This window comes from Dermacentor albipictus, chromosome 9, assembly GCF_038994185.2.
Source record: "Dermacentor albipictus isolate Rhodes 1998 colony chromosome 9, USDA_Dalb.pri_finalv2, whole genome shotgun sequence".
Classification (NCBI taxonomy): Eukaryota; Metazoa; Arthropoda; class Arachnida; order Ixodida; family Ixodidae; genus Dermacentor; species Dermacentor albipictus.
In genome coordinates, this window is record NC_091829.1 from 118,158,759 (window position 1) to 118,170,786 (window position 12,028).

General features: G+C 44.8%; 1 long non-coding RNA gene across 1 annotated transcript; it reads left to right on the top strand.

Annotated features, from left to right (window-relative positions):
• Positions 1–1,352: 1,352 nt before the first annotated feature.
• On the top strand, positions 1,353–9,183 carry LOC135911260 (uncharacterized). The gene is made up of 2 exons (XR_010567264.2): positions 1,353–1,490; positions 8,727–9,183. It is a non-coding gene; the product is annotated as an uncharacterized lncRNA (long non-coding RNA).
• The last annotated feature ends 2,845 nt before the right edge of the window (positions 9,184–12,028 follow it).

Consider the following 12,028-nt stretch of genomic DNA (forward strand, 5'->3'; position numbering starts at 1 on the left):
CAGAAGCTCCTTAAACTACGTCACTGCGCGATCTATTATCTTCATGTATGTGTACATTATTTCATCTAGGGCTGTCTTATATGCCTCCGTTTGACTGTTCTTACGCATGACTAAAATCTTTGTTACGCTTAAATGAAAGATCTGTTTCCTATTTTTGTTCACGTATATCAAACATAAAAATAAATCTGCACGTATTTACCAGGTATTAAAAAATGTATAGTACACAGAACACCACGTGCAGTCCATTTTAAAGGCATTTTTTGTTGCTTATTTTTTTTGTTATCCTATCCTCAGAATCTAGTAACGTTGATCCTCAGGGTCCAATGGGAATTATGAGGAGATGGGTACATGGTTTACAAACAATCAAAAAACATTCAAACCTATGAGGACAACAATAATAGGCAGAAATAGCAGCAAATAAAATAAAAAGAAAGAACAGACAAATTCAAGTCATTTCAAAAGATGATCGGTTACAGCGGTTTTGAATGGTTATGCATTATTATAACATCAATAGAACAGTAACGTAACCTTAGAATTCCTTTACTTTATTAGAATGAAAAATGTTACCTAAAACTTACCCTTAAAAATTACGCTGCCATCATCGCTAGAATAAAAAAACAAGTGTCCTTAGCTATCGCCGAAGAGACACGTACGAAGGCGATCGCTTTGTAAAGCTTACTCTCACCCTAATCCTCCTTCATCCACCCTAATCCTCCTTAATTAATACAGCTTGATCCCTCTAATTCAGCCTAATCCCTCTTAATCCCATCACAATTATCAATAATTAAATTTGCGAATCATTTAGCATCTCTTATATACGGCTGGACATGCTTTGGTTTGTTTCTGGCCTTCCTTGGATCGTGTGTCTGTACCTCGCAACATGGCCTTGGAAAATGGAGATCAATGCATTTGCCTTAAAAATTACGTTTTCCAGCATAGAAACACATCAGGTTCCCACCTCGAAGCCCAGCTGAGCACACGCTTTTCATGCAAGCGACAAGCGCTAGAGAAGCCTGTTGTAATCAAAACAAACCCTGATTTATAAATCAGCTGCCCACATTTGAACTGTGCTGCTGCTACAGCTTAATAAAAACAAAAAGCGCAGCAGCCCGCTTGCCGATGCTGCGGAAACACGGCGGGCTACGAAGACCGGATTGTTCCGCGGCACCCACCTGCACTGCAGCGCCCCTAGCGGCAGCCGCCGGCATTCATTGCATTTGGTGCCACCCGGGAGGCCGCGGACGGCACACTAGCCAGTATATTCTAGGCACTATACGCCAGATGACGTTGCTCAATCCGGAAGCGGAAGTGCAAACTTTTTTTTTTAAGCGCAAAATTCAATATGGCCGTTTTTTGCCGGTCGCGTACGCTGGTACGTGCCGTGCTTGCCCTGCAGGCTATGCGGCATGCCTCAATGCCTTCGCTGCCGCTTAGCTGGTGCGTTCTAATTGCCAAGAGCCTCTACTGACGCCCATACAAACAAGCCACAAGTGAGTGAACAGAACGCGCGACTTTATTGGCAGAAGACAAGCAGTGTACATCCTCGTGCAATAGCAGAAATAAAATTTGCATGTCGAGATACGCTGGAATCATTGACGCGAGCTCGTAAACGGCTCACCGTCGTCGTCGCACGTGGTGGTCAGGTTAACGAGCAAGAACCAGCAGCGGAAACATATTGGACAGAGTGTGCCACTTATTTGCAGCGACAGTCGCCGTTAAAAATGCCCAAATTGCATTGCGAAGCAATCGGGAGACGCAGGCATCTGCTGCCGCAGCCTACACAGCGACATGGGCTACCCCAGATTTTAGCCGTTCACTCCTTTCCAACCTGCACGTTTCTTTTCTTTCGGGGGCCGCTAATGTGTGGCTCACACTTGGTGTCTCACATTGTCTCGCTATGGACAAGTCGCTTTCGTGGGCATCGCCTCCATCAGCTACTTTTGCGGGCCTTTCCACCCATGTAGCTATCAACTTCATACGCATCGGACTATGTAAGCACGTATGCTGGTCTCCGTTCATGCCTAATCGCGGCCGAGAAAGGCCAGAGGCACAATATGCCCATTGCTGCAGCAGGAAAGCGCGAACGGGGAGCACGAATCACGGTGCATGAAAATTGGGAGTCTATGTCGCTGTGCAGGCTGCAGGAGCGAATGCTTACTTCGAGAGACTGCTTCCCAGTGCAACCGACCAGGCCGCAATATTCTAAAAACATAACACTGCGACCATAACCAAGTGACATAACAGCAAAATTAAACAGCAATCAGTCACCGCATGAGGTTCAGACAATACGTTATACATTGGCGACGAACTATATGGCAACAGTGAGCATTCACATACACGGGTCTCTTAGGGTACATTGAGCTGCCTACCTACAGGCGTAGTGCCCGACTTCGTCGCACGTGGTGGTCTACTAACGAGCAACAACCAGCAGCAGAAACAGATTGGACAGAGTGTCCCACCTATTTGCGGCGACAGTCGCTGTTAAAGATGAGCAATTTGCAGTGCAAAGCAGTCGGGTGACGCAGGCATCTGCTGCCGCAGCCTACACAGTGACATGGACTACCCATCATTTTAGCATTGACACCTTTCCAGCCTGCATGTTTCTTTCTTTTGGAGGCCGCTAATGTGTGGCTCACACTTGGTGTCCCACATTGTCTCAATATGGACAAGTCGCTTTCGTGGGCATCACCTTCATCAGCCACTTTTGCGGGCCTTTCCACCCAACTTCATACAGGTCCGACCATGTAAGCACTTATGCTGGTCTCTGTTCATGCCTAATCGCGGCCGAGAAAGGCCAGAGGCACAATTTGCCCATGGCTGCAGCAGGAAAGGGTGAATGGGGAGCACGAATCACGGTGTGCGTAAATTGGGAGTCTATGTCGCTGTGCAGACTGCAGGATCAAATTCTTACTTCGAGAGGCTGCTTCCCAGTTCAACCGACCAGGCCGCAATATTCGAAAAACATAACACTGCGACCATAATCAAGTGACATAACAGCAAAATTAAACAGCAATCAGTCACCGCATGAGGTTCAGACAATACATCATACATTGGCGACGAACCATATGGCAACAGTGAGCATTCACATACACGGGTCTCTTAGGGTACATTGAGCTGCCTACCTACAGGCGTAGTGCCCGACTTCGTCGCACGTGGTGGTCTACTAACGAGCAACAACCAGCAGCAGAAACAGATTGGACAGAGTGTCCCACCTGTTTGCGGCGACAGTCGCTGTTAAAGATGAGCAACTTGCAGTGCAAAGCAGTCGGGTGACGCAGGCATCTGCTGCCGCAGCCTACACAGCGACATGGACTACCCATCATTTTAGCATCGACTCCTTTCCAGCCTGCATGTTTCTTTTCTTTTGGAGGCCGCTAATGTGTGGCTCACACTTGGTGTCCCACATTGTCTCAATATGGACAAGTCGCTTTCGTGGGCATCACCTTCATCGGCCACTTTTGCGGGCCTTTCCACCCAACTTCATACACGTCCGACCATGTAAGCACTTATGCTGGTCTCCGTTCATGCCTAATCGCGGCCGAGAAAGGCCAGAGGCACAATTTGCCCATGGCTGCAGCAGGAAAGGGTGAACGGGGAGCACGAATCACGGTGTGCGTAAATTGGGAGTCTATGTCGCTGTGCAGACTGCAGGATCAAATTCTTACTTCGAGAGGCTGCTTCCCAGTGCAACCGACCAGGCAGCAATATTCGAAAAACATAAAACTGCGACCGTAACCAAGTGACATAACAGCAAAATTAAACGGCAATCAGTCACCGCTTGAGGTTGACAATACATTATACATTGGCTACGTACCATCTTACAGGCATAATGCTTGCCTTTGTCACATGTGGTGGTCTGGTAACGAGCGACAACCTGCGGTACAAACAGATTGGACAGAGCCTTGCACCTGTTTGAACCAACAGTTGCCGTTGAAGATGAGCAACTTCCATTGCGAAGCAATCAGGTGACGCAGGCATCTGCTGCCGCAACCAACACAGCAACATGGACTACCCGGCATTTTAGCGTTAACTCCTTTCCAACCTGCACATTTATTTTCTTTCGGGGGCCGCTATGTGTGGCTCACACTTTGTGTCCCACTTTGTCGCAATGTGGACAAGTCGCTTTTGTGGGCATCACCTTCGGCAGCCATTCTTGCGGGCCTTTCCACCCATACGGCTATCAACTTCATACACTTCGAACCATGTAAGCACATATGCTGGTCTCCGTTTTGAGCAAATCATGGCCGAGGTAGGCCACAAGCACAATTTGCCCATGGCTGCAGCAGGCCAGAACGAACGGGGCGCACCAGTTACGGTGTGTGTATACTGGGAGTCTATGTCGCTTTGCGGACTGCAGGAGCAAATGCTTACCTCGAGGGACTGCTTACCAATGCAACTGACCAGGCCCCCACATCTGTAACACAGTTACCACAACCAAGTGTGGCAGCAAAACCAGATTCTGCAATCAATCACTTCACTGTAGCTTGCACAAAGACCCAGGCTATCAAGGAAGAGGAGCAATCATCAACGAGACTAGGAATACGGAAAATGAGAAAGCTTGCATTCAAGAGAGAAGCCACTCTGCTCTGCAAGCATTGAAGGCTAAAAACACCAAGAAAAGTAAAATGGTGCATAGCACATGTGCATAGGTTAATGCAAGACGCATGCCGATGCTGCATCAGCTATTTCAGGAGAGTAATTGCGCATGACAACATACACTAGAAGATACTGCTACAGATATGTTAGGCTGCTAGACAGTGACTGGTATTAAGTATCAGCGAAATATCCAAATATAAAGGTTGACCTTTATATTTGGATGAGGATGAATAACCTCTAACAAAAATGGGCAATGAGAAAGCTTGCATTTATAGAAGAAAAATTACACTTCGCACAAACGGAATTAACATGGCTTGGAAGCTGATTAAGGACGAACTGATGAAACTCAATCTTTTGGCCAGCGTCGTCCGTGCTTGGTCAGATGTTGCAGGTGCATCTGAAGACGAAGAATTTCTAGAAAGTCCTTTTTGAGTTACTTGGATGACTCAGCCAAATGTCCGTGCTGGTGGAATGGTGGCTGAAGCTCTTTGCAGTCTTAACACAGTCCTTTGCAGACTTGATATCTCATCCATATTCTTGTGCATGTGCTTCTTTGTTCTTGGTGTAAAAGCCTTGCAAATTCGGCTCCAGCCCCTTCCTGTTGGTGCAGATAGGAGCTCCTGTGATGACCAAGATGTGCTTGGCATAGACTCTGTTGGGGCAAAACGGTGACACGTGAGATATAGCACAGATTAGCCAAATTTATGTGGGTTTTATATGTTCGAACCAATTATACTGAACCATATATGTGAACAAACATTCATATCTGCTGCAAACGGCAAGCCAATACAGCATAGATCAAACATATTTATTTCTGAACCATATGTTGTTTACCTTGTAGTAGTAGCCAATGTCCACACAATGACCTTGTCGTAGCAGGCAGCAGCTTCTGTTTAGTGCGTGGAGTGTGTTGCTTTATACTGGTGCCGTCCTCATTACTGCATGTCTGGAACAGAAATTTTGACTGAATCAGAAATTGAAAAAGCAAAGTTTTGCAATATGAAATGCAAAAAGGTGTGACATATATGTTGTAATGATTTGCGACTACAGAACACATGCAAATGTACACTGTCTATTCTAGGGTGCTTAAGCAGCATGTTAAATAAATATTGCTATTGCCCATAAAATTGATGTCTGCCTAACTACAATGCATGTCAACAGCGCAAGTACTATTAAGATCACAAATGAGAACATTTGTGGGTTCATTTATGCTCTAGAAGTGATCACACTGCTAGTTACTCAAGCAAATGCATGAAAGTCATGAAGCTATTAGAACTGATGCATTATTTTTCTCCACGAACGTGACGCACCGCTTCACTACTGCAAAAATAAATGCCCTACGGTAAACCAATCTGAACAGCAAGAACATTTGGAACCAACAAGTACGAAATATGGGTATCATGCTTGCAACTGTTTAATACATTAAATTCTGTACTTTCACTTCATTTTACCAAAGGATTATTCGGTTTTGTGGACGACAGACGTTGCCGGCCGACTCGAAAAAAAGTTTAATCTGTATATTGATAAGGCTACTCAGTCACCTACAACCACGGCTACAATAACATGAAAAATGAGACGCGCGTTCCGATATCGCTCTTTCTTTCCTGGTTGTGTGTGTAAACCAAACGACAGCCTCGCAAGTAAAGGTTTATTTAGGAAACAGCAACTGAGATCCTCACTGCCCATATGTATTGCAAGATCTAGTTCGTTAACTTGTGCCCGCCTGGAAGGTAATGAGACAGATATTATATAACGATTGAAGCAGCGGTGTTAAACGACTCACCGTTATTGCCGTTGTCAGCCGCAGCAAAATCCAGCTCCCGTTTCGATGCAGACCTGTTCCGAATGGCTCACGACCGAAACCCAACTGCCGGGCTTACATGTCCGCTTGCAAACACGTAACTTCACCCCAAGTTACATAGAAGCGCAAGAAACTAGTTTTAGAAACAAAGAAGCAACCAGTCTTGAGTGTACGAACGAATGAATCCGTGCCGCCGTGCACTCGGAAATACCGGTAAAAATTTTAAATCCAGGCCAGAGGTCACGTGAAAGATCGATGATGCTGAACGCTATTTGCGTTCATAATGGCGAAGAAACAATAAACTTACTAACAAAGAGTACAATATCTAATTAGCAATGATAATTTTGCCCTGTTTTTATGTAAAAGAAAATGCTTCGGTAATTGTAAGAGAAAGTTTGTAAGATAAAATTGCGCTTATTACGACGCCTCTACCGGGAAATGTTGGAACTAACGAACGAATCCCGAGGTGATCCTACTAGGTCGGCTTTGTTAGCAGCGGCGCGCGGTCGATTTTTTCGCCCTCTGTGGCCATTAGTTGAACTTGAGAGTGTACGGGGCCTGGGCACGCGAAACACGCGCTGCGGATATGCCGAGTGCATAAAATACGGTACAGCCTCCGAGATGGCGCGCTAGTATTGTATGCAATCTCGGAGGCAACGTATCGCAAAGGGAGCTTAGAAATGTACTCACTAGATGGCCGTACTAACGCAACTTTGTTTTTCTTGTCTAAATCTTACCACCAATCTTACCACCTTTGCCACACAGAGCTCTCGTTATGCAACTTCGTAATGACTTGTTTTCTCAGTATACGGCTTTACAATGTCACTATAGTGCCATGGTGTCGCCACGCTTTCTAACGAGGCGAATGGGTTGTAAATACTAGAGCAACTATATCTTAAACCGCTTAATTTATGAAATGAAGAGTTTGACGAAAACTTGTCTGGTCAGGATTGCTCATAGTCAGCGTAGAATAAAGAATAGTCAAGGGTAAAACGGACGCCGACCAAAAACATTAAAAGAAGGAAAATAAAACTTTACGCTGAACTTATGTTGAAACGGTCTTCGCGCACATATGGGAGAAGTAACCACAGAACGCCCGAGCGCCCCTTCGAACCTCAAGGAGAAGTGACAGCCCAACACCCCGCAACTCCCAGGGTAGTGGGGAGAACATGCGCGGCGGCGATGGAGAACACGGAGGGGGCGACGACGACGATCGAAGTAGCGATGCAAGACGATTGGTTATGTACCACGACATACTGACACACTATTCAAAACAAAGAGAAGCATATATACCCACTGTGATATGCACTTGACGTTGTGCTTGTGTTGTGAGACGTCCTTGTCGAACGCAACATAAGCCAAAGAAGGAAGAAGCCACAGCCCGGGAAAATAGGTGGCGGATAATGAAAAAATATATATATTGGAGAAGAGAAGAAAGAGGAGAGCGTGCGCTGCGGGGGCTGGGAAGCGCAGATCAGGCGCAGGTAGAACTCGGATCCGTTTCACCAGGGCTCTGACGGTTCGAAATCCACGACCAGGCTTCCAATTGTATAATCTTGTCTCGTATCCGAAAGAGGATTGGCCACACTTTAACTGCTTGTAGTACTTGGTTTCTTCTATAGGTGTTCTTGGAAGGGGCCCTACCGTGTCTATTACAAGTCGTCTGAAAGGCTCTGTTATTAAGGGCACTATCTTCAGTGGAGCTTTCCATGTCTCTCCTGGTTTACCAGATGCTGGCAGGAGTCGCATGATCTCACAAAGTTTTCTACGTCTTTGAAACAGCCAGGCCATGCACTAGTATTCCATAAGCAGTCTTTCCTTTGATTTGTTTATGCCTAGGTGGCCGGACCACCCATTTCCATGACAGAGACTCAAAAGGTCCTCCCTATATTTAGTAGGTACGACTAACTGATCTAAAATCCTACCCTTTCGATCTCTGTAGTGCCGATACAACAATCCTCCTCCCTCATGTATCGTCACGTTGCACCTAGCAATGCCTTCGTGTCATGAAATTTAGCTTAGCTCTCATCATTATTTTGCTCGGCTGCCAATGACTCTCCATCGACGCGTAAGAGCTGATCAAAGTTCTTTGAGGCCAGTGATAATAACGACCCTGTCTCACTTGTGAGTGCGTCAACCAATAGGACAATGGAGCAGTGGGAGGCACAGCTCGTCCGCTCCGACCTGGCAGGACAAAAGTCCTTAATTAGCCAGGTCAGGCAGGCGGCAGAGGCCAGTGGGGCCCTGGACTGAGAGGCTCCGACCACCCCTCCTTCAAATTTTTACAATTGCAATCTCTCTCTATAGGTGCGCTTTTTTTTTTTTTCAGGGACCGTGAATGCACGTGGTTTCCTGTCCTGGGCCAGGGCTCGCCCTGCAGCTTTGCCTGCAGACTGGTGTCGGTGCCCCTGGAGTGTTTATTTTTTTTTCGCAATGGAGTCAACACATTGCCCGTGGCGATCGTTCCCACAGATGGTGGATTCCTCCGGTTGACCGCATCAGAAATTTTCCAGGAGGAGCTGCGCAATAACCGAACATTGTCAAATCAATTGTGAAATCCCATTTTTATTTCTCTTCATTACCGAAACGAATCGACACCGCAAGTTGCAGCCTTGAAGTACTTAGGGATAACTTATGATGGTAAGATAAACTGGCAGCAACAATGTCGAATTAAATGCTAGAAAAGCGGAACATGGCATCGTTGCTCCGGTTCAGTATAATGAGAACACAGGGATGCGTAGAGCTACGTTGCTTATGATTTATAAACTTTGCGTACGCCCCATTCACGAATTTGCACTGTGTCCTTTTTTCAGGATGTGCAGCATACAAATTAAAAGGCTTTTAATATTACTAGAAAGGCAGGCGCTACGCCTCTGCCTTGGGCTGCCAAGTTTCGCGGCTAACACTGTACTTTATTAGGAGTCTGGAATCATTCCGCTTGAATCCAGATTTAAGCAACTTACTGTCCTGACCTTCCTGAAGTTTTATGATCCATCACTCGTCCATTTGCAACCCGTTTTCTTCAATTCTGACGTCTTATTTTTCATAACAGGTTGGCGACATTACCGACAGCCACAAGTTGTTTTTGTTCAGGAAACTTCAAGTTGGTCTGCTGAACCTGATTTCTCCAAAATCTAATTCGTTCAAGGTAAAACTTATCTTTAGTGATATTTTTCCAAAACACGCAAAACTTCTTCCGGCGCGCACACTTGAATGGTCTCCTTCAGGATCATCTTAATCAATTTCCGCAAGTCTCACCTAAAATAGGCCTCTAGTGGTGAAATTTACCACATTCAAGACAAAAGAGCTGGTGTTTTCCAAACGGTCGTCTTTCGCGGGAACAGGCATCAGCGTAAGCGAAGACTTTTGAGAAGCCACACGTCATGCCCGGAAGAAACTTTTGGAATTGGTAGAGGCTTGAACACTGACTTCAAGTTAAGCTCCAAAAGACTATTTTCGGAAGGAAAGTGCTACATATTCAATGCCGATGAAAATTCCGTTATTGAAGTGAACACTGGCAGACAAACGAGCAATGCTGTGGACATGTCCCCAGGAGAAACGCGTTCTGGACGTGTCTATGCGGGAAATAAATAGGCTCACGCGAGGGGTGGAGGCCCATCGGCAACAGCATCCGTAATCTTTACTAATATTCGGAGCGCTTTTCCTAAAAGAGATAGTTTGAACAGTTTAATTAACGATACTGGAGCTGATATTGTTGTACTAACGAAAACCTGGCTCTCTGACAAAATAGAGACAGGCGAGCTCTTTCAATGCAACAAGCAATTTACTGTATATCGGCTAGACCACACCGATAGAATAGGCGGAGGTGTTTTAATTGCTATTAACTCTAGTTTTGAATCATTCCTTTTGAGTGTAACTACTAATTTGGAATTACTCTGGTGCTGCCTATCTATTGGTTTCAAAAAAATAATCATAGGGGTCTGTTATCGTCCCCCTAATCCCGATTGTGATTTTGCAGAAAAAATCCATGATATTCTAAGCGAAATATCCGTTCGATTTTCAGGATCACCTATGTTTCTTTTAGGAGACTAATTTCCCAACTATCGACTGGTCGCGTTCCTGCCCCTTTTCTAATCCGACATCTGCAGAGGCTACAGGATTTCTTAACGTTTGCGTAGATTTTAACCTTGCACAGCTCGTTATCAAACCAACACGTGTCACATCTACTACAAGTTCGTTGCTCGACTTGATTCTCACCACTCATGCTGATAAGGTTTCACCTGTGACCCACGTGCCTGGCCTAAGCGACCATGACATCTTACACTTTAACATTTCCATCCCACCTATAAAAGTAAAGAAACACACCAAATATATTAGGTACTACAAAAAGGCTAACTTTAACGCTATAAACTCTGAGCTATCAGCCTTTCTTGACTACTTCCTTATGACACATGTAGACTTCTCAGTTCAAGAAATGTGGTTGTCTTTTAAAACCACAGTAATGCATCTTATCTACAAATATATTCCACTTAGAATAATTCATAAATCTTCTAACGCCCCTTGGTACAATAACCATCTGAAAAGATTATCCAACAAAATATGCAGACTTTTTCGTTCCGCCAAAAGGTCATTAAGCGCTGATCGATGGTTAGCATATACATCCGCTGCGAAAGCCTATACAAGCGCTTTAAACACGTCCACATTTAACTTCTTTAACTCTCTGATAAAAACTAACCCAAAACGCTTTTGGAACGTTATGAAATGTACCAAAGATAGTCTCGTAAACGATTCAGGCGAACAAGTTCCGAATCACCTTTGCGCTTCTGTACTAAACAACACGCATGCCCAATAATTCTGCACAGAAAAGTTAAGTGACTATCCTCCTTTTACATCCGTTAACTTTCCGGCGATGGATCCCATTACCCTGGACCGAGCCAGAATTTTCACGATAAAGCGGTCATCATCATCTGGTATTGACGGTATCAATTCCAAGTTTCTCCAAAACACTGCAGAATACAGCTCCATCATACTTACCTTTATTTTTACTATATCACTTAACGACAGTGCCCTCAGGGCACTGTCGTTAATTGGTGACCCAATCAATGGGTGATCCAATCAATGGGTGATCCAATCAATGGGTCACCCATTGATTGGAAAACCGGTAAGGTTACCCCGCTTTTTAAATCGGGAAACCCACATCACCCTTTGAATTACAGACCGATCTCATTAACTTCGGTACCCTGCAAAATTTTTGAGCACATCATTTTTACTCACCTTGTAAACTTTCTTGAATCAAACAATTTTTTTAGCCCTTATCAGCACGGTTTCAGAAAATCTTTTTTCTTGTGAAACACAACTAATAACATTCACTAATGACTTGCGTGCATTCTTGGACTCGGGTTTTGCGACGGACTGTATTTTTTTAGACTTTTCTAAAGCCTTTGATAAAGTTAATCATCAGTTACTTATCTATAAGCTAAGCCTTCTAAATATTGACCCTTTAATATTCAAATGGATTTGCAGCTTTCTTTGTAATCGTACCCAATATGTAACCATCAATGACAATGACTCACCAGAGGTGCCAGTCGAATCGGGTGTACCTCAAGGCTCTGTGTTGGCACCTTTACTTTCCCTCATTTATATTAACAACCTGCCAAATCAAATCACTAG